Source organism: Dermochelys coriacea, chromosome 6 (genome assembly GCF_009764565.3).
Source record: "Dermochelys coriacea isolate rDerCor1 chromosome 6, rDerCor1.pri.v4, whole genome shotgun sequence".
Classification (NCBI taxonomy): Eukaryota; Metazoa; Chordata; order Testudines; family Dermochelyidae; genus Dermochelys; species Dermochelys coriacea.
Window position 1 is genome coordinate 33,044,014 of NC_050073.1, and position 20,559 is coordinate 33,064,572.

The 20,559-nt window shown below is 43.5% G+C and overlaps 1 protein-coding gene across 4 annotated transcripts in view; it reads left to right on the top strand.

Annotated features, from left to right (window-relative positions):
- Window positions 1-3,928: 3,928 nt before the first annotated feature.
- The window catches only part of LOC119857933 (alpha-1,3-mannosyl-glycoprotein 4-beta-N-acetylglucosaminyltransferase C-like), a 32,822-nt gene continuing 16,191 nt past the window's right edge, over window positions 3,929-20,559 (top strand). The window contains exons 1-2 of one of the 4 annotated variants that reach the window (XM_043516420.1): window positions 3,929-4,155; window positions 4,943-5,026. The gene's annotated coding sequence lies outside the window, so the exon portion shown is untranslated. Of the gene's footprint in view, window positions 4,156-4,389; window positions 4,447-4,942; window positions 5,027-6,954; window positions 7,155-20,559 lie in introns of those variants that run through there. The other 3 variants (XM_043516419.1, XM_043516422.1, XM_043516421.1) reach the window with 3 other exon arrangements.

The following is a 20,559-nucleotide window of genomic DNA, read 5'->3' on the forward strand; positions in this document are numbered from 1 at the left end:
AACAGTCAGAAAAATGGGGCATCATTGTTTGTATGACATTTAAGCAAGCTGGTTAATGGTTAACCTGCAAAGAGCTTTCCAAGCCGTTTAAGCCTTAAAGCAGATGGGAAAGTAGTAGTCTGAGATGCTGGGGGTACAGAAGAGGCTGACACTGTGTGCTCAGGGCTCAGTCTGTATTAGCCTAGCTTGGCTGGCACAAGAAATGCCAGGTGTATATATAGATGGATACCAGACATGCAGTAACTGTCAAAACAACAGATCATGCAGGCAACAGCTGATTTCAAGATACTGACTGCCCTATAATAGTTTCAGCCATAAATAACATCCCTTATGGGACTGTAGTATTCTATGAGAATTGTGCAAAACACTCTAGTCAGCACCAAAATCAATGCACAATTTTTCTAAGCAAAGTAAGTCTCAGAAGTATTCAGAGTAGCAGCCATGTTAGTCTGTATTCACAAAAAAGAAAAGGAGTACTTGTGGCACCTTAGAGACTAACAAATTTATTTGAGCACAAAAGCTTATGCTCAAATAAATTTGTTAGTTTCTAAGGTGCCACAAATACTCCTTTTCTTTTCTCAGAAGTATTGGCTCTAGTATGAAAGGTATCCTAGCTGACTTACTAGTTTAGGTAACCATCTTTTACCACTCTCTTCTGTGCCTTGTGCGGTCGTGGAGTGTCCAGTTTATAACAACTAAATTGATTGAGAAATGTGATTGTATTTATAGAAACTATAGAGCCAAGAGGTGCCCAGTGATAAGTGTTAAAGATTTCAACCACTGTCTCTGGGAGACTCAGGAGGTCTTGGATTCCCCTGCTGTCCAATGAGGAAATAGTCTTGAAAGGTTGATTAAAATACAAATCAAAAAGTTTCCACAAGACCAGTAAATAGCTAGATGCCTTTAATTAGAGCCAACTAAAATAATTCTGCTTTAAGCCTCAGTAAGTTAAAGAAGTTGATGTTCACTTTGTAATGGCTAAGATTTAAGCAAATGACACACTGTTGAGCCCACACTCTTGTAAAAACAATTGCAGTTTCACAGAACAGCTTAGTTTGTTCTGAGCTGCTCACAAATCTATCCAAACATAAGGTCATGCACTGGTGCACACCCATGTTCTAAAGTCTCCTCTGAGACATGCCCATTAAAATGAGTAGGGGTGCACTGGTGTGACCAAGAGGAGAATATGGCTCAGTGATAATAGTTTGACCTAGTGCCTGCTGCAGAAAATACATTCTACTACAGAGTAGTGTCTGACTCTAAATCTGATAAGGGTTTGCTATAGTCATTTCATTAGAGTAGCTTGGCTCAATCTGTTTAGCTGGAAGTACTAGGTTGAATCAGGTTAGGCAAGCCCATTACTCCAGTATGTAACCTTTGGACTTTGGCTCGAGGCTTCTACTTTCCCTTCTGGGAAGACCACATTCTTCTTCCTTGTATTACACACATTCTTCTTCCTTGTATTACAGCTTTGTTCAGCCCCAGAAAGTGATTGTATCTTCTTGTTTGTGCCTCAGCAGAAATCAATATGGAGAATTTTTAAAGGGTACCATTTTAAATAGTGTTTAAATAGAAATCAAGACATATAAGAAGTGCAAATGAATCATGGACAGTGCATTTTCTATACTGTGTATTTGTATGCCTAGAGTCAACAAGTCTGAAATTCTCAAGAATGCAACAGGTTTCCGCCTCTTTTTATTTTCTGGGCCCACTCTTGATCCCACTGAGTCAATGGGAGTTTTGTCAGAATCTCAAATGAGAGAAGAACTGAGTTATCTTTAGCCTATCACCCATGGTCTTATGCCCATACATATGAGTTTAAGTGAGTCGAAGTTGATGTAAAAGGTGCATATATTGCTAACCGCTAGAAGTTAAAGCAAAAGAAAAGGACTAGTGAGTTACAAAAGTTGCTGGTAACTGATCTGTCCTGTATAAATGAGAATATTTCTTACCTTTCACATTATTCTTCTGTGTTCCGGGTGGCCAGTGAATCCTCTTTGCTACCCTATCATTTCTTGAAGTCTTGCATCCTTCTGCTCTCTGGGTACCTGTCCAGAAAGGAAGGTTGTAGATTCCTTTGCAAACAGTCACAAGGAAAGCAGCTCCCTTCTGATTCCTCTCTAACACTGCGCCAAAGCCCTCCCGCCTTACTTACCCAAGTATTCAATAGGACAGTTGGCATAAGGCAAGCAGGATTTGGCCTGGAACCTTTTGACCTTTCTTCTCAGTCCCCAGTAGCTACAAAGTTTGAGTGAGCTCATATTGAAGAACCTGTCTCTCAACAGAGGTCCATTTGTTTAGACACGCAGATTTGAAAGATTTGGCTCAGTTGTTCAGCTACGAAATAAATCCCGAGTCTTCCTCCTCACATGCTCTTCCTCTTCCTTGCTATGGTCTGTTTAGATCAAAGGTTCTCAAACTGCTGTTTGGCTGATGTATCAGTTAATATTAGCCTTCTTAACCTGTTCCTCTTTTTTATGGGACCTAGTGTACTGTGAACATAATACATCATCTTTACCATGGTTTTCAGAGCATACCCTGATACATGCAGAAAGCTGGCTCCTCCTCCTTATTGCCAGCTGCTTAATGCCCTTAAACATCAGCTAAAATAGATGAACTACTACTTTTTGACTTCAAGTAACTACCATACCAATATGCACACTATGTTCATGTTTGGCTTTATTGCCCATCACAGAGTGAGCAGAGTTAATGGTGCACCATGTTTTTTAAAACCATAATTGCTAACACCATTTTTACTTGGATGATTATGCCTCTTTATTATAGCTGCCAGTCCAGCAAAGCTTATATTAAGTGGTTTATTGGCTTGAGGTCACAGACTCTAACTTTTTCCTAAGCAGTTACCAGCTGATATCCTGTGTCACCTAGAACAGCACCTAGAATAATGGATCCCCAATCCCTAACTGAGGCCTCTAGGTACTCCTATTTTAGTACAAAAATATTAATAATTTTAAAGTACAATTTGTTTTCTGGGCTTAACACTATTACAGTGGGCAAGCTGAATGCACCCCAGCCTCTGGAAATGATGTCTGGGCCATAGTATTGCATCTTTGGGATGCAAGATTTAGGATTTTGAGTAACACAGGTGTCTTTTCATTGCAACGGGCTTGAGAAAATAGACATTGTGGTCAGCTGCAAAAGAAGTTCAACAGAAAAAAAGGAGTAGTGTATCCTTGACATTCAATAGCATAGGTGCCAACTCCATGAGTGCTCCAGAGCTCGAGCACCTGCGGGGAAAAAATAGCGGGTGCTCAGCACCCACCAGCCACAGCTGTTTGGCAGCTCGGGGAGGGGTTGGGGGGAGGGCAGAGAGTGGTGTGCGGGAGCCTCAGGAAAGGGGTGGAGTGGGGGTGGGAAGAGGCCGGGTGAGGGTGGGGCCTCAGGGAAGGGGGGGCGGAGTGAGGGTGGGAAGAGGCAGAGTGAGGGCAGGGCCTTGGGGGGAGGTGGAGTAGGGGTAGGGCCTCAGGGCAAAGCAGGTGTGGAGCACCCCCCGGGGAAAACTAGAATTCAGTGCCTGTGTACAAAAGCTTTTTAACGTGCCTCCTAAGTGTACATTGGAAGAGCATCCTCTCTGACTGACAAAGAAATAGGGGTGCCTCATCTAATACTGAGACCCTGATGAAAAGTGAGTGTTGCGAAGTATTGATCATGTAAGAAACACTCAGTGACTTACTCCATCATTACATCTTTTTTTAACTGTCCCAGGAAAGTAGTTGTCACTGAATCAGCCATTTCTATGGACCTGAACAGCTCGGGGTGAAATGTGGCTACTGCGCATTGATGCATCCAGCTATCTACCTAGCCAAAAATAAATTCTCACTCAGAGGCTTTTGCAGTTATCCAATAGCATGCTCTCTGACTTCCACAAAATGGCCTCCCCTCCCCTTTTCTCCCAGCTGAATACCAGTATTAAGCCCTTGTGTGCAGAATGTAGTGCAGTGCAACACCTGCTTAATGCGGTGTGCTTTGTTTCTGTAGGGCACTGGGAAATGCAAAACAGTTCATATGAAAACAACATCTATTTCACTGTGCACGCTCTTGTTTGTGTCACCTAATGCTCAGTGGACCCTAAGATGGATTTAAAACAATTACAGCCCAGCAGGCTCCCACGTACTTTCATCTCTACAGGTAACAAAGGTATCTGGTACACTTTACAATTCATAACAAGGCATGACAGGGCATGTATTCTGGAGCCATTAATAAATGCTTTAGCCACACTGTGAGGCACACAATCAAGCCCAATGCCTTCACCTGCCTGAGGTGTGTTTTAATTAAGCAATGAGAAACAACCAATGTCTGTGTAATACGCGCCTCGTGTTTTGATAGCCCTAAGGGCTTAAGGCTTATTAATGTTTTTCATTTCATTTTCCAAGAGACACTGGGCCAGCATCTGCTGTCAGTTGCAGTGCAGTAAAAATGCGGAGTAATGTGAGTCAGTAGTTACACCAGTAACTGACAGCAGAATTTAGCACGCTACATTTAGAGGAAAAGTAGGGTGCAAAGTGGCAGCGGCCAGCCTAGTGTAGTCAGTTTTAAAAGAGCATTTGGTTTTATTATTAATTTTTTCAAGGGGTTGCTGGCTGGGGCTTGGTAATGGACTAGAGAGCTTTTTCCTCCAGGTCACCAGCCTTCTTAACATGGCACCTTTTGTGGGTCCTATACTTAAAAGCAAGAAATAAAATGGCATTTTGTGTTTTTCTCTCAAGTGCCTTCCTGGCAGGGTTCTTCTCATTAAACAGCTCCCAATTTAGCTTTTTTTAATAGCAACTGAAATCTGAAAGGTACCCAAGCCTAGTGCTGCTGGGCCATGCTGGAAGGGGTAGAACAAAGTGGGGAGGAGGAGGGGGAAGTGGGGAGGAGGTCATACTATTGTTAGTCATTTAATCAGACACATGTATGAAATTCCCCCAATGGTTCTGCCCAGGCATCTCAGCCCTGACCTGCAGCATCAATGATTTTCCATCTTTCTGCCTTTCCTGAGCACATTCAGCTAATTGCACCAAAGGAGGGAATGTTTTTCTGATCTTCGGTCATGCTGCTAGCACTGTCTTTCCAGCCCATTTTAACTATTCAGGCAGGTCTGGGCACGAGCCATACAATTTGCATAAAATAGGAACACAAATTCTGAGTTAGCAACAGAACTGTGTAACATTCACGAGTCTGTTTATATTGAGGGATGTGGCATACCTTGAAATGCAAATGATTTAAAAGACAAGAAAAGGATCTTCTGCAAAGTGTTATGTCACCAGGCCCAAATGGTTTGCAGGAGCTAGTTGTGTGTGTGTGTAATGATATACACTGTTAAAAGAACATTATTCAGGTTGCAAAGTCAAGCACGCCAAAGTCAGGAAACAGTCAGAACTGTGGTGTCCTGTGCAAGTTTAATTCGTCCCCTGTTGTGCATATCCATTATAACAATGCTTCGCAACCTTTTTTCATTTGCGGACCCCCCCTAAAAAATTTTGAATGGTGGTGCAGACCTCTTTGGAAATCTATTATCTAGATATATAGTTGAATTCTTTTCAGTCTAAGTCTTTCTCAAACCCCTTAGACATAGTCCGCAAACCACAGGTTGAAAACCACTGCATTGTAATACAACCTTTAATTACATGATCACATATATTTTCCCACAGGATTCCCCTGCTTCATTGGCTAAATTGTGTGGGCAACCCTAATTCTGGAATTTCCTAACTTTTTAGTGCTTGACCTTGCAACCTTAATGTTTTTTAAATGTACTTCTTTTTATGTAATTTCCTCTGTTCTTAACGAAGCAAAATGAGGAATGGCTTCTGATTAACATTGTGTAGCTTCTGATTAATACTCACATGCATCATAAGCAGAGTTGGAACCACACAACCCTCTGTCACTTGAGCTAATTGGAGTACATGACAGCAGTAATGGGTTGTCATCTTTATGGACACCAGTACTGGGTGGGAGATGAGACAAATAATTTATCAATTGGTTTCATGGATATTAGTTGACAGCAGAGGAATGGTGAGAGTCAGGAATCTTGGGCTGCATTCCAAGCTCTGTAGGGGAATGTGCTCTGGTGGGTCCAGACTCTTCTGTCCATTCCTTCCAAGTATGACCCCTTCTGCCTCATCCACTCCAACCTAACCCTGTCTTGTCTCTTCTCCACCCTGTCTTGTCACCTTGTTCCATTACCATTCTCCTTGCTACCCAGTCCCAGAGTTTCCTCATCAAACTTCTCATCCTTGTGCCAGTCTCCTTGCCCAGCAAGTCCTAGTCCCCTGCTCCTGGTTTACTGTCCAAGTCCCAATCTCCTCCTACCTACACCCAGGTTGAGTCACCTTGACCAGCCAGTCACAGTTCCCCCCTCTGCTCCTTGTCCAATTGGGCTCTTCTCCTCCACTGGCATCCAATCCTAGTCTTCTTCCTCGGGGTCCTCATCCAGTCTCAGTGTGTCCCCCACAGCCTAGTTCCTGACTCCCTACTCCCTGGTTTCTTGTCCCAGTCTCTTTGCCCAACCAGTCTCAGTTTCCCTCCTGCGCCCCAGTTCCTTGTCAAAACTGTTTCGCCTCCCCTGTTGTCCCCCTCGCTGGTTCTGAATCCCAATCTCCTTGTCCAGCGAGTCCTACTCTCCTACCCTGCCTCCAGCTCCTTGTCTGAGCTCAGTGTTCCTTCCTTGATCCCCAGCCAACTAACACCTAGTTCCACTTTTCATTTCTTCACTGGCCCCCAGTCCCAATCTCCTGCCTGGATCCCAGTTCCAGTTTCTACCCCTTCCATTCCCAGTCTCATCAGACTCCTTGTCCCAATCTACTCCTTTCCCTCCCCCTACTCTGGCTTTTGTCCCCTCTAATTTGAATCAGATGAACTCCACACTAACAGATGGGGGGAGGGGTCATTGATAGCACAGGAGAGATAGGCTACCTGCTCTCATTTCTGGTGCCCAGCCCCACCCCGGCCCAAAGCATTTGGAAGCAGCCATTACAGGGAAAGTACGGCTTCACCCCCGTAGCTCTGGGTTGGAGGAAGCCTGCTAAGTCACTATGTGCCAATGGAACATGCACAGTCTTGGCAGCACTAGGAACTGTGAGGGGCTGGCGCATGCTCAGTGAGGACAGAATGTGTGGAGATTTTTAGCTGCTAAAATCAAAATCTCTACTGAGCAGGTATGAACTGCAATTTATCAAAGGCTTATAACATAGACAAATGTGAGCAGGTTTTCCTGGGGAGGGCAAAAGGCACATCCCTGATATAAAGGCCAAATTTCAAGACCCTGCGCCAAAGCATGGGAGTGCTAGAGCTGTTCAAAGAAAATGCCCAGAATGTTTACAATGCACAAAACAAAGTTTTTTTTCCCTACACTCATTCTCAGAAATGGGTGGGCTGATTTGACTGAAATTTTCCAAAAATCATTCAGCCTGAGGCAGTTGCCTGCCATGTAAAATGTCAGCCTAAATGGTTGAAGTTTGGCTAAGTTATAAGCAACTGAAAACAGGATTTTACAATGGGACGTGTCAGAAAGCCTTAATAATAGGTGGTGCTATCATCCATGGCTATAATGAACTGTTGGGTATAAGGTCCTGATCGGGCAGTCCTCACCAAGTCTAAGCTCCCAGTAAGATTTTTGTGTCAGTAAGGCTGGATTCCTGTCTGCATACAGAAAAGGAGTACTTGTGGCACCTTAGAGACTAACAAATTTATTTGAGCATAAGCTTTTGTGAGCTACAGCTCTCTTCATCGGATGCTGTAGCTCACAAAAGCTTATGCTCAAATAAATTTGTTAGTCTCTAAGGTGCCACAAATACTCCTTTTCTTTTTGCGAATACAGACTAACACGGCTTCTACTCTGAAACCTTGTATGCCCAGACTTGTATGCAGCAGGGGACACTGTGCCTCACATAAAGGCAGGTGATAGATTATTTCTCTATTATTTCTCTATTTTCCCTCAATCAATGGTGCAAGTCAGACTGTGCTATCTGAATCTGTGGTAGTCTTGTTATATATGAAGAAAACAGAACTCAAAAGATGAGGATGGGAATTATCGCTCTTGGGAAGTGGATTTGGGAAGTTTGCTGCAGACAAGGTCTGTTCTGCTATGTGGTTTATTCATACTGAACAGCCAAAGCTTTTGGCGGATGGTATAGGACTGCCACTGTATAGCTCCGAGACAGCAGCTGACAAGATGACTACAAAACAGAATGCATAGCATTAATTACAATAAGGCTCCTTTGTGGCCCAACAGGCTGCATCAAATGTGACAGCAGGGTTTCCACTCAGTGGAGCAGCAGATTGCAAGGCATCCGGTGGTAGCGGGGTTACTCTGTGGCAAAATGTGCTACATTACATAGAGCTGGGTTACTTGCTGCAGTATGGCAAAACAGATTGCATAGCATTAGCACTGGTGACAACAGGACATTCATTGTGTAGGACAATGGGTTACATAAGAATCTGCGGAAACTTGATTGGTTGGGTCCATCTTAGCATATCTATACCAGAGCGACATATGGCAATTGGTGACATTCCTGTCACAGATGTTGAAAGCCTTTGTTTTGATCTTGTGCCTGGTGAAGATCCAGTATATCTTTTCCCCTTTTCGTGGGTGAGCAGTTTGATTGTGCTAAAACACTTTTACTTGATTGCATGACTACACTGACTCCTATTGCCAGGAATATTTCTAGCTGTAGTTTCATGTTGCAAAGATCTCAGTCCCTCTCCATCAAAAAAAAGTCTTACAAATACTGGCAGCGTCATTGCTGAAAAATCTGTTAGGTTCACAAAGGTGGGGAGGTTGTGATCCTGTTTCACCTTATGCACTATGCAGTTGGTCAGTTTGGGTTTCTACCTATAAGCTCAGACTGTAACAACAGCAAAGATTGTTACAGCATTTTTTAAAAGGTCAAATAATATTTTAAACAATTTCTCACTTAGTTACTGCTATAATTGATTACATTATTTAATTTACCAGTAGCCACTTATTTGTCTGTTACTCTCCAGAAATCCACTCAGACTATATTTGTTAGCCAATTGCATATTTTAATTTAAAGTGAATTTTGTGCCTGTGACAACAGACAATGGAAGGCATGTGCCTCTGTTTGGCTACAAAACAGATACGAATTGGGCAGGAGCCGTACCAGGTTCCTCAGTCCTTTCACTATAACTTCTGTCCTGGAAGGAACATCTGTAAGGGTGAAAAGATAATTCAGTTGTCGTGTCCCCCCCCCACCCATCCCCGCCGCGCTCTCTCTTGAGACTGTCCACAGACTGGCAAGTTTTTCAGGGTGACCACCTTGAGGCAGTCTGGCCTCATGACTAGGGCATTGCACTAGGGCCAAAGGTGCTGGAACAATTTGTATAGTGGGGGGGCTGAGAGCCATTGAACCAAACAGTAAACCCCATATATAATAGAAACCACCTCAAGGCAGGAGGTGCGGCAGCACCCCCAGCACCTCTAGCTCCAGCACCTATGACTAGAACTTAGGAGGCTGGATTCTAGTCCTGGCTGTGCCAGTGGCTTGCTGGGTGGCCTTAAGCAGTCACTTCACCACCACATGCCTTGGTTTCCCTATTTGAAAAATGAAAGCGAGATATCACCCAAATGAGAGCAGTTTAAACAGGGAAGTTGAGCAGCCTGGGTCAGGGAAACTAGTTTGAGACTAGGGGTGCAATAATTATGGCGAATTGCTTGTGCTCTTTATTGTTGGCAATTTAATGTTTGGCTTGTTTTGTTCATTTTTCTCACACACTCAGATATCTTGAAGCTCCACGTATAACTGTCACTGAATAACAAGTAATAAACAGTAATGGAAAGTTCCATTTAAAAAAAAATGCCACCAATAATTGAAAAGGTCATATTAAACTGTTTTATATTTGAGCTAGATTATTGGTAATGTGGATCTGGCAGGATAATTTCTGAATTCAGTGAGATTGCACAGGGCTGACTGAAAGCAGAATTTGGTCTCACTGTAGAACAGCACCAGAACAGGTGACTTAGAAAAATAAGTATGACTATGCATGTTTTAATTTGTTTCCTTTGGCCAAATTCATACCTGGTGTAACTCCAAGGAAGTTACACCATGGTTGCACCTGACTCACTCATGTCAGTGGGGTTTTGTGGTGTGTTTGTAAGAGCAAGTGTAGCCAAGTTTATTTCGCACATTTCTATGGTGCTAGGATGACATCTAGTGGAATTTGAAGGTGAATTGACAGGTAGCCAAGACTTGTGTTCAGAGGTCTCTACGCTGCCTTTGCTATCACTGATAGCCTGCCTCGGGTCTGGGCATAAGCTATAGCTGGGGAAACACAAAAACTTGATCCTACTGCTTAGTTGATCAGTAAAGTGGATGCTGCTTCCAAGACCTTATTTTCCCCTTTACAAGGGTTAGAATGGGATTTCATCCCATAAAAGTATCTGATCCCAGGACTACCCCAAGTCTTGCAAAGGGAAAAAGAAGAGTTATTCCTACCTCTAGTGATCTCCCGCTGTGGCAGAAGGAGTTGGTACCTGCCTAACATGGGGATGGGAGAGGCCCATTGCTGCTCTGCCAGGGCTCAATATTTTCAAATATTCTTGTTGGCCCACAGTACAGCTGATCAGAAACATTTGTCAAAGTGTCCTTAATGGAAAACGCCATTTTCATCTAAATTGAAACATTTCCAAAAAAAGTGCAGATTTTGATTAAAATTCCTGCAAATTATTAAAAATAATTTAATGTCAGAAAATGTTTTATTTGAAAATTGTTGAAATTTTGTTTTGAATTTTATTTGATGTTTTTCCATTTTTATATTTCCACATTTTAAATATATTTTACATTTTACTGTTTCATTACAACACTGTCACAGGGTGATTGAGCCTTGAAGAGGAAATGGGTCCAGTCCTACTTGTGCCACTTAGACTTAGCTCACCTCCTGAGGTAGAGAAAAGGAGCAAAGCCTCATGACAGGCAGGTTAAGACAGAGGCCTGTGGAGAACCAAAAGAGAGATTCTGGGTAGGAAGCCCTGGGAGTTGGTTCTTGGTAGAGACTCAAAGAAGCCAGGGAGACTCTGAGAGGAGAACAGAGCCTAGAGGGTAGGCTATAGAGTGTTTAAGGTTGAAGGGGGGAAGACAGACTGACAGGCCCTTAGGACGGAGGGGTCGTGTGGACGCCTGGAGTCTGGGAGCAGAACATTTGTTGTGTGTTCGTATTGGACTTGGAGACCCCAGAAGGGTTGGACTTTTCTTTAAATGACTTAGCCAGAGAGCCAAGTGATGGCAGCAGGTTATGGCAGCAACCAAACCATGCTGGAAGATCAGAAGATCCAGCCGTAGTGAGTGGAAGCTGAGGCAGCAGCTCTGAGTGGTTGTCCCTATGTGTAGTGTACTTCAGGTTCCCTATCAGTGTCCATGTCATTTATTCATGTGCCCCTCCCCATTCTCTGCAATGAGGGAATAAAGGGGCACTGCTGGACTGTCACCATCTTAGTTCCTCCTTAGCTAAAGTAGTCAAGACCTCACAGATATAAAGCAAAGTTAAGTTGTGAGCAAAAGCCAGGCCCTGCTCACAGAATTTGGCAAGCATAGGGCTGATATTGAAAAAACACATATTCCTAAGAGATGCGAGGCACCAATCACTCACGCAAGCACATTCCAGAAAGGTGGTACCAGAACACCCCGATAAACACATTATCCAAAGATAACAGGAGCATGCTGACCCATCTTAAGGATAAAGTCAGGATGACAGCATAATGAATATAGATGTTTTGATCGAACCTACAAGTACAAGGCAATAGGTGGCACCCTGATACGTCAAGAGTGATACGTAACTTGTTGTATTGGTGTATAAAGATGTATCTCAGAGGGAGTGTCTTTGTCCAGCTGAGGGGGCAGTGGAAAATCTCGCCACTGACTGAGCTGAGTCCATTGTCACGGGCATACATGTGCTAGTGTAACTGTAAACATTGGTCCAGGGAGATAGGACCGTGCTTTGCTAACAATAAACCTAACCAAGCACCTTTGCACCTTAACGGATTTTGTGGTCATTGGGCGGTTTGCTCGAGATCTGCTGTGCCAGCTATCTGAACAGAGCTGGGACAACATACCGGAAGAACACACACACACGCAGCCGAACATCTGATGACAAATAGTTTTAAAAGTCTTTACATTTTCTAGCTAGTTTCATAGTTAGGAGATAGGATACAGTTTTGGTTCCCTGTTTTTGGAACCCCACTCTGGCATGAGGAGCCATTTCTGTATACACCCCAGAAAGCCTCAGCTTTCCAACAATTGTGGGGAGTATACCAAGGACCCTGGCTTCAAAAGCTGTGATACTTGCCATAAATTCCTCTAGTCATCGGTCACAGACTTCCATGACACCATCTGTCTGTACTGCCTGGGGGAGTGCACACCACATCCGGGTGCAGTGTAGATTGTTCCCAAGTAAGAAAAATCAGTCCAGGGAGTTTCAGCTCCAAAAGTTCCTCATGGAGGCGACCTTAAAGACAGGAACAACTTCTAACTTGGGAGAGTCCCCCTGTACATCAACCTGAAATAAGTAGGAATGGTCCCTCTTTTTCAGTCCTGAGCACTCTGTGACGTTTTGGGAACACCCTACACCCCCATGTTCATCCTTATAATATGATTGTGTGGTATCTAATGCAAAGTTTGTCATGTTGGGTGTCTTTGGAAGGCGCATGATGTCCTGAGCATTGTTGTTATAGTAATGTTATGTTATCGGTTGTAATTTAATGTGTATAATTATGAGGCTGAAAATGTGTCCTCATGGCTTTAAGCAAGCCCAGGCAAAAACTCCCCAAGAGCAGAGGGGCAGTTCACACCTTATCAGGGCATGTATGGGACAAACCCAGCTCAGCCTCAAAGGAACAAGGGACACTGACCTAGGCAACAACAAAGGATCTGTTGGACTCTTGAGTGAGTCACCCCCCCTTCCTTGGGTCAGTTTGGGACTGCAATGAGGTAATGCTCACTGACTCTGAAGGTGGGAGAGGAAAAGCCAAGAGGGAAGAAAGAACATGATAAAAGGGACAGATGTTTGCCATGCTCTTCCTTTCTCTTCCACCTCCATCTACAGACATTACCACCAAGCAACTGAATCACTGATCAAAGAGGAGAGCTTGGCTGAAGGGAAACCAGGCAGCCTGTGATGAGAAGCATCTAAGTTTGTAAGGGCATGGAAAGTGTTAAGATCAGCTTAGAATGTGTTTTGCTTTTATTTCATTTGATCAAATCTGACTTGTTATGTTTGACTTATAATCACTTAAAATCTATCTTTATCATTAATAAATCTGTTTGTTTATTCTACCTGAAGCAGTGCGTTTGGTTTGAAGTGTGTCAGGAACTCCCCCTCGGATAACAAGCCTGATGCATATCAATTTCTTTGTTAAATCGATGAACTCATATAAGTTTGCAGCATCCAGTGGGCATAACTGAATACTGCAAGATGGAGGTTCCTAGGGTTGTGTCTGGAACCGGAGATATTGGCTAGGGTCATATCCATATCGGTTGCACAATCCAAGGAGCAGCTTACATGCCAGAGGCTGTGCGTGAACAGCCCAGGAGTGGGGGTTCTCACAGCAGAGCAGGGTAACGCTGGCTCCCAGAGGCAAGGATTGGAGTGACCTAGCAGATCACCGGTCCAGAGGGGAACATCACACACTCCAAGACCTCTGTCTCCCCTCTAGCTCCAAGAGACTCGGGCAAGTACAGCCAGGGCAGACAAGGAGAAGGGAATCATAAACATTCCCATAAGAAAAAGAGGGAAGGTTCCCCATCCAAACCCCCTAAAAAGAGGCAGAAATCCCATCTCATGCCAAGTCATCTTCAGCTTCATGCTCTGGCGTGGGACCATCTGGCACCAAGAAGTATCAGACTGGGATTTCCTCAAAGGGCAAAACAGCAGTGGCCTCCAGTACCAGGACTGCTTCTTTGGCACTGAAATCCACATCAATACCTCCAGATCAGATGCCCTCTACATTAGCAACCTGAGCTATAAAAATGACTCTATCGACACTAGCTCACTACTTGGCTCTGGATAATCTTTTAGTGCTCTGGAACCAGACTCCCCACTCCCTTCCCCCGTCTATGCCCAGTGCCAATACGTCAGCTGACACCAATGTTCCTGCAGTATCTCTCTCTGTCCCCGCCTATGAGTAGTGGTCAAGCCAGACTGTCACTGGTTCCATCAAAGAGTAGAGGCAGGTCATCCATGTCTCTTCCAATATGGAGGGCTCCCCCACTGAATCCAGACTCCAAATCTCTGAAGTCAGTAGAGGGTTAAGGCAGACACCCACTCTCGAACTATGACCCAAAGAGTCCCTTGAAGGTATTGAGCCCAGACAGAACATGGTGAGTCTCTAGAGTGTCTCACTACTCTCTTACAAGAGAATACCTCCTCATACCCACTGGTACCCAGCACCCTGGTGCCCTGCTTAATGTGGTATAATGAAATCTCATAGTGGCAGTATTGGGCCCCAGAAGATCCATGAGACCATTGCCCAGTATATCACCTCATGAGGCAAGGGACCCAAGGAGATTCAGTGCTCACAGAGAAGAGGAGGAGCTTCCTCAGCCTCCTCAAGAGGTACACCTTCAGCAACATGAGGACGAAGAGCAATAGGAACTGCAGGATGCTACACTGGTCTTCCCCAAAATAAGCAGTGGTTCCAGCTTTCCCACCACACCTGGAACATCCTAAAGCCTTTCTGGACTTATTTAAGAGGGTGTCAGAGTCATTTCAAATCCCCTTCAAAGATGTCCCAGAACCACCACACAAACTGCTGGACATCTTGCATAGTTTGAGCCTGAGAAGAGCAGCACTTCCGATTAATGATGGCATTCTCAAATCTGCCAGGATTCTTTGGGAGATTCCCACCAGGATCCAAGTGAGCTAAAAAGAGGTGTTCCATACCTGTGAAAGGGTCAGAGTATCTGGTCTCTCACCTGCCTCCCAGTTTGTTGGAAGCATTAATGGCCACTGAGCACAGCAGACAGAGAAAGACAAGGTCTACGCCTCCTGAGAAAGAAGCACTTGTTTCTAAGAACTGGGGCTTTGAATTAAATGTCAAATATAATGAAATTCCCTGTAAAATCAATGAGAGTTGGCAACAGTGAGATTCTCTCCATTCACCCTGGTTTAGGCATCACTCTTTCTGTGGAAAGTCCAGCTAAGTAGATAAACTCAGAAACGTGCCCTGAAGGTCAGCAAATTCAGGCTTTATTGGATCAGTGAGGGAGTATGTTCAGACACACACCCTCACCACTGAGAATGCCTATTTCAAGCATAAAGCATCATCCCAAAGAGATCATAAGTAAAATATAAAATATAGCTAAAGTGTCAGTGCAGTAACTGAAATGACATTTTCACTATTTATCATCAATAATAGCAGGGTATATTTTTAAAAGAAAAACAATTGTATTTAATTGTTTGACTAATTGTATTTCCAGAAGGCCCCGGGAAGATGTATGTGTAGGGCCAAGGTGAGTTAGTTTTTCTGTTTTTGAAGATTTTCATTTCTGGTTATCTCTACAGCCATTTCTGGAGGATGGATGGATGGATAGATAGATACAGAAACTCTTGAGCTGTGTAATAATTATACAAAAAGTAATTTCCTCGTTCTGAATACACAATGCACACTGAGCCCTCCTAGTGAAAAGGGAGCACCAAATTAAAGAAAAATCTTCCTTCCATGAAAGAAACTATCATCTCCTTGCATGAATAGTTTGTTTTGCCTGAGGAAATACAATCTTACAGTTGGTAAAATCCAAAGACTATTTCCTGAACACAACCTTTAGCTCTTTATTTGCTGGATTTACCAGCATTGTAAATTGGCTTAACAACCACATACCTCATTCCCTTTGTAGGTCCTCTCTTATATATGCTTCAACAGCTGACACTGCTCGTGGGCTAAGATATAAGACACCTTTTCGGTGCCTCCCCATTGAGAAAGCATTTATTAGTGAAACAGTGACATGAAAACTTGCACAGACTACTTTTTCACCTTTCAAGATGGCCCCTCAATGAGGTTGAAACAAGGACTAGCCATAAGGAGAAATTTATCCTTGGAGTCCGAGCTGAATTTGGCCCTTGGTTTACAACCAAATACCAGGCAGATCAAACTACGCCTGTCTGAATTTGGCAACCTAACCTAAATATCACAGATGACTGTTTGGTGGATTTGGTCATCCCACCATGGTTACAGTGAGCTGTAACACCATCCCAGAAGATGCCAGGCTGTGGGAGTCCACCTTCAGTGTCCAGCTAGCAGGAGCAAGCTGGGGAAATAACTAGTAGTGACTGATGACATCTGAAAGCATGTAAGCAAAGCAAACAGTTTAATACAATTTTACAGTCTTCTCCAGCTTGCGTCCTTTTGTGGAGAAGAACTTCCTGCTCTACAGTGGCCATTTCTGGAAATGGACAACCAAGAGGATTTATGAGCACCCAGAGCCCCATTCCTGGTGTGTTTGGAGAAAAAAATCCTGTTGCTCTCCAGTATGGCCAGTCCTCATTTGATCCTGAATTACAGGATTTACTGAATTGGGGTCAGAGTGAATTTGGAAATTTTCAGACGTAGCATCTTTCAGCTTCAAATATGTGTCTGCATATAATACGCAAGTGTGACTCTGCAGAGTCCCAGAGGAGCCAACTGAGGTCACTCAATTAAGGTGAACTGCAAAGAATGGGGCAGACAATCACCAAAGCTGGCGGATAGTCCAATACTTAGATTTACCAAGCCAAAACAGATTTACCAAAACCAAAACAGCTTTTATAATACCTCACTGGTTACCCAGAAGCCAACAACACAGTTCTCTTAAAGTAACCCAGCCGTAGGCATCCACCCAGACACCCAAGTCAAATATGATGAGGATTACTGAAAATCTTATTCATCATATAAAAAAGTTCTACCAATCCCAAAGGATTGGACACATTATCTCCCAGGTTAATGAATATTCTAGATCTTACCCAAATACATGCTTACAGCCTATTTTTATTACCTAAACTAAAATTTATTTAAAAAGAAAAGAGAGAGAGTATTAGTTAAAAGTTCAGTATACATACAGATATGAATACAATTATTGAGATTCAGATTCATAGCAGAGATGGAGTACTTGTGGCACCTTAGAGACTAACAAATTTATTAGAGCATAAGCTTTCGTGAGCTACAGCTCACTTCATCGGATGCATTTGGTGGAAAAAACAGAGGAGAGATTTATATACACACACACAGAGAACATGAAACAATGGGTTTATCATACACACTGTAAGGAGAGTGATCACTTAAGATAAGCCATCACCAGCAGCAGGGGGGGGAAAGGAGTAAAACCTTTCATGGTGACAAGCAAGGTAGGCTAATTCCAGCAGTTAACAAGAATATCAGAGGAACAGTGAGGGGTGGGGTGGGAGGGAGAAATACCATGGGGAAATAGTTTTACTTTGTGTAATGACTCATCCATTCCCAGTCTCTATTCAAGCCTAAGTTAATTGTATCCAGTTTGCAAATTAATTCCAATTCAGCAGTCTCTCGTTGGAGTCTGTTTTTGAAGCTTTTTTGTTGAACTATAGCCACTCTAAGATCTGTGATCGAGTGACCAGAGAGATTGAAGTGTTCTCCAACTGGTTTTTGAATGTTATAATTCTTGACGTCTGATTTATGTCCATTCATTCTTTTACGTAGAGACTGTCCAGTTTGGCCAATGTACATGGCAGAGGGGCATTGCTGGCACATGATGGCATATATCACATTGGTAGATGCGCAGGTGAACGAGCCTCTGATAGTGTGGCTGATGTGATTAGGCCCTATGATGGTATCCCCTGAATAGATATGTGGACAGAGTTGGCAACGGGCTTTGTTGCAAGGATAGGTTCCTGGGTTAGTGGTTCTGTTGTGTGGTGTGTGGTTGCTGGTGAGTATTTGCTTCAGATTGGGGGGCTGTCTGTAAGCAAGGACTGGTCTGTCTCCCAAGATCTGTGAGAGTGATGGCTCGTCCTTCAGGATAGGTTGTAGATCCTTGATGATGTGTTGGAGAGGTTTTAGTTGGGGGCTGAAGGTGATGGCTAGTGGCGTTCTGTTGTTTTCTTTGTTGGGCCTGTCCTGTAGTAGGTGACTTCTGGGTACTCTTCTGGCTCTGTCAATCTGTTTCTTCACTTCAGCAGGTGGGTATTGTAGTTGTAGGAATGCATGATAGAGATCTTGTAGGTGTTTGTCTCTGTCTGAGGGGTTGGAGCAAATACGGTTATATCGTAGCGCTTGGCTGTAGACAATGGATCGAGTGGTATGATCTGGATGAAAGCTAGAGGCATGTAGGTAGGAATAGCGGTCAGTAGGTTTCCGATATAGGGTGTTGTATCCCCGATACTGTCACGGCTAACCTGGTGGCTGAACTTTGTGACTTTGTCCTGACCCATAACTATTTCACATTTGGTGACAATGTATACCTTCAAATCAGCGGCACTGCGATGGGTACCCGCATGGCCCCACAGTATGCCAACATTTTTATGGCTGACTTAGAACAACGCTTCCTCAGCTCTCGTCCCCTAATGCCCCTACTCTACTTGCGCTACATTGATGACATCTTCATCATCTGGACCCATGGAAAAGAAGCTCTTGAGGAATTCCACCATGATTTCAACAATTTCCATCCCACCATCAACCTCAGCCTGGACCAGTCCTCACAAGAGATCCACTTCCTGGACACTACGGTGCTAATAAGCGATGGTCACATAAACACCACCCTATATCGGAAACCTACTGACCGCTATTCCTACCTACATGCCTCTAGCTTTCATCCAGATCATACCACTCGATCCATTGTCTACAGCCAAGCGCTACGATATAACCGCATTTGCTCCAACCCCTCAGACAGAGACAAACACCTACAAGATCTCTATCATGCATTCCTACAACTACAATACCCACCTGCTGAAGTGAAGAAACAGATTGACAGAGCCAGAAGAGTACCCAGAAGTCACCTACTACAGGACAGGCCCAACAAAGAAAACAACAGAACGCCACTACTCATCACCTTCAGCCCCCAACTAAAACCTCTCCAACGCATCATCAAGGATCTATAACCTATCCTGAAGGACGACTCATCACTCTCACAGATCTTGGGAGACAGACCAGTCCTTGCTTACAGACAGCCCCCCAATCTGAAGCAAATACTCACCAGCAACCACACACCACACAACAAAACCACTAACCCAGGAACCTATCCTTGCAACAAAGCCCGTTGCCAACTCTGTCCACATATCTATTCAGGGGATACCATCATAGGGCCTAATCACATCAGCCACACTATCAGAGGCTCGTTCACCTGCGCATCTACCAATGTGATATATGCCATCATGTGCCAGCAATGCCCCTCTGCCATGTACATTGGTCAAACTGGACAGTCTCTACGTAAAAGAATGAATGGACACAAATCAGACGTCAAGAATTATAACATTCAAAAACCAGTTGGAGAACACTTCAATCTCTCTGGTCACTCGATCACAGACCTAAGAGTGGCTATACTTCAACAAAAAAGCTTCAAAAACAGACTCCAACGAGAGACTGCTGAATTGGAATTAATTTGCAAACTGGATACAATTAACTTAGGCTTGAATAGAGACTGGGAATGGATGAGTCATTACACAAAGTAAAACTATTTCCCCATGGTATTTCTCCCTCCCACCCCACCCCCCACTGTTCCTCTGATATTCTTGTTAACTGCTGGAATTAGCCTACCTTGCTTGTCACCATGAAAGGTTTTCCTCCTTTCCCCCCCTGCTGCTGGTGATGGCTTATCTTAAGTGATCACTCTCCTTACAGTGTGTATGATAAACCCATTGTTTCATGTTCTCTGTGTGTGTGTGTATATAAATCTCTCCTCTGTTTTTTCCACCAAATGCATCCAATGAAGTGAGCTGTAGCTCACGAAAGCTTATGCTCTAATAAATTTGTTAGTCTGTAAGGTGCCACAAGTACTCCTTTTCATTTTGCGAATACAGACTAACACGGCTGCTACTCTGAAACATAGCAGAGATGCTGAGCTTTGTAGATGCAAAGAGTTCTTTCAGAATTAGTTCATAGGTTATAGTCCAGTGTTTATATTCAGGGTGATTCCAGGTTAGGACTGGAGATCTCAGCCTTGTGGCTTAAGCGTCCCCTGCATGAAGCATCAAGGAGCTTTGTGATGAAAGGATCAGGTCTCCAGAGCCTTTTATACAGTTTTCAGGCCTTCTTTGACAGGTCAGAGTCCTTAGATGAACAATAGGCAATTATGGAAATTTTGAAGTAGATTTATTTCCTAAGCATCACCGGTAATTAGCTACACATATTAACGTAAGGCAATTTATCCATTAGGCAGTCTATCACAAACTTTAAAGAGTTATATAGACAATGACATTATTTCACCAAAGATTCCTCTAAAAGTTAATATTCCCTTTTGATCTTTGAATCAATAGCTATAGTGACAGACAGGAACTGTCTGTTTACATGGCTAACATTTAACAAGATATAAGTACACACATACAATTAGTATCACCTCTTATTTCTAACAATATAGGTTTGCATTTTAAAGTTCTAGCCTATCTACC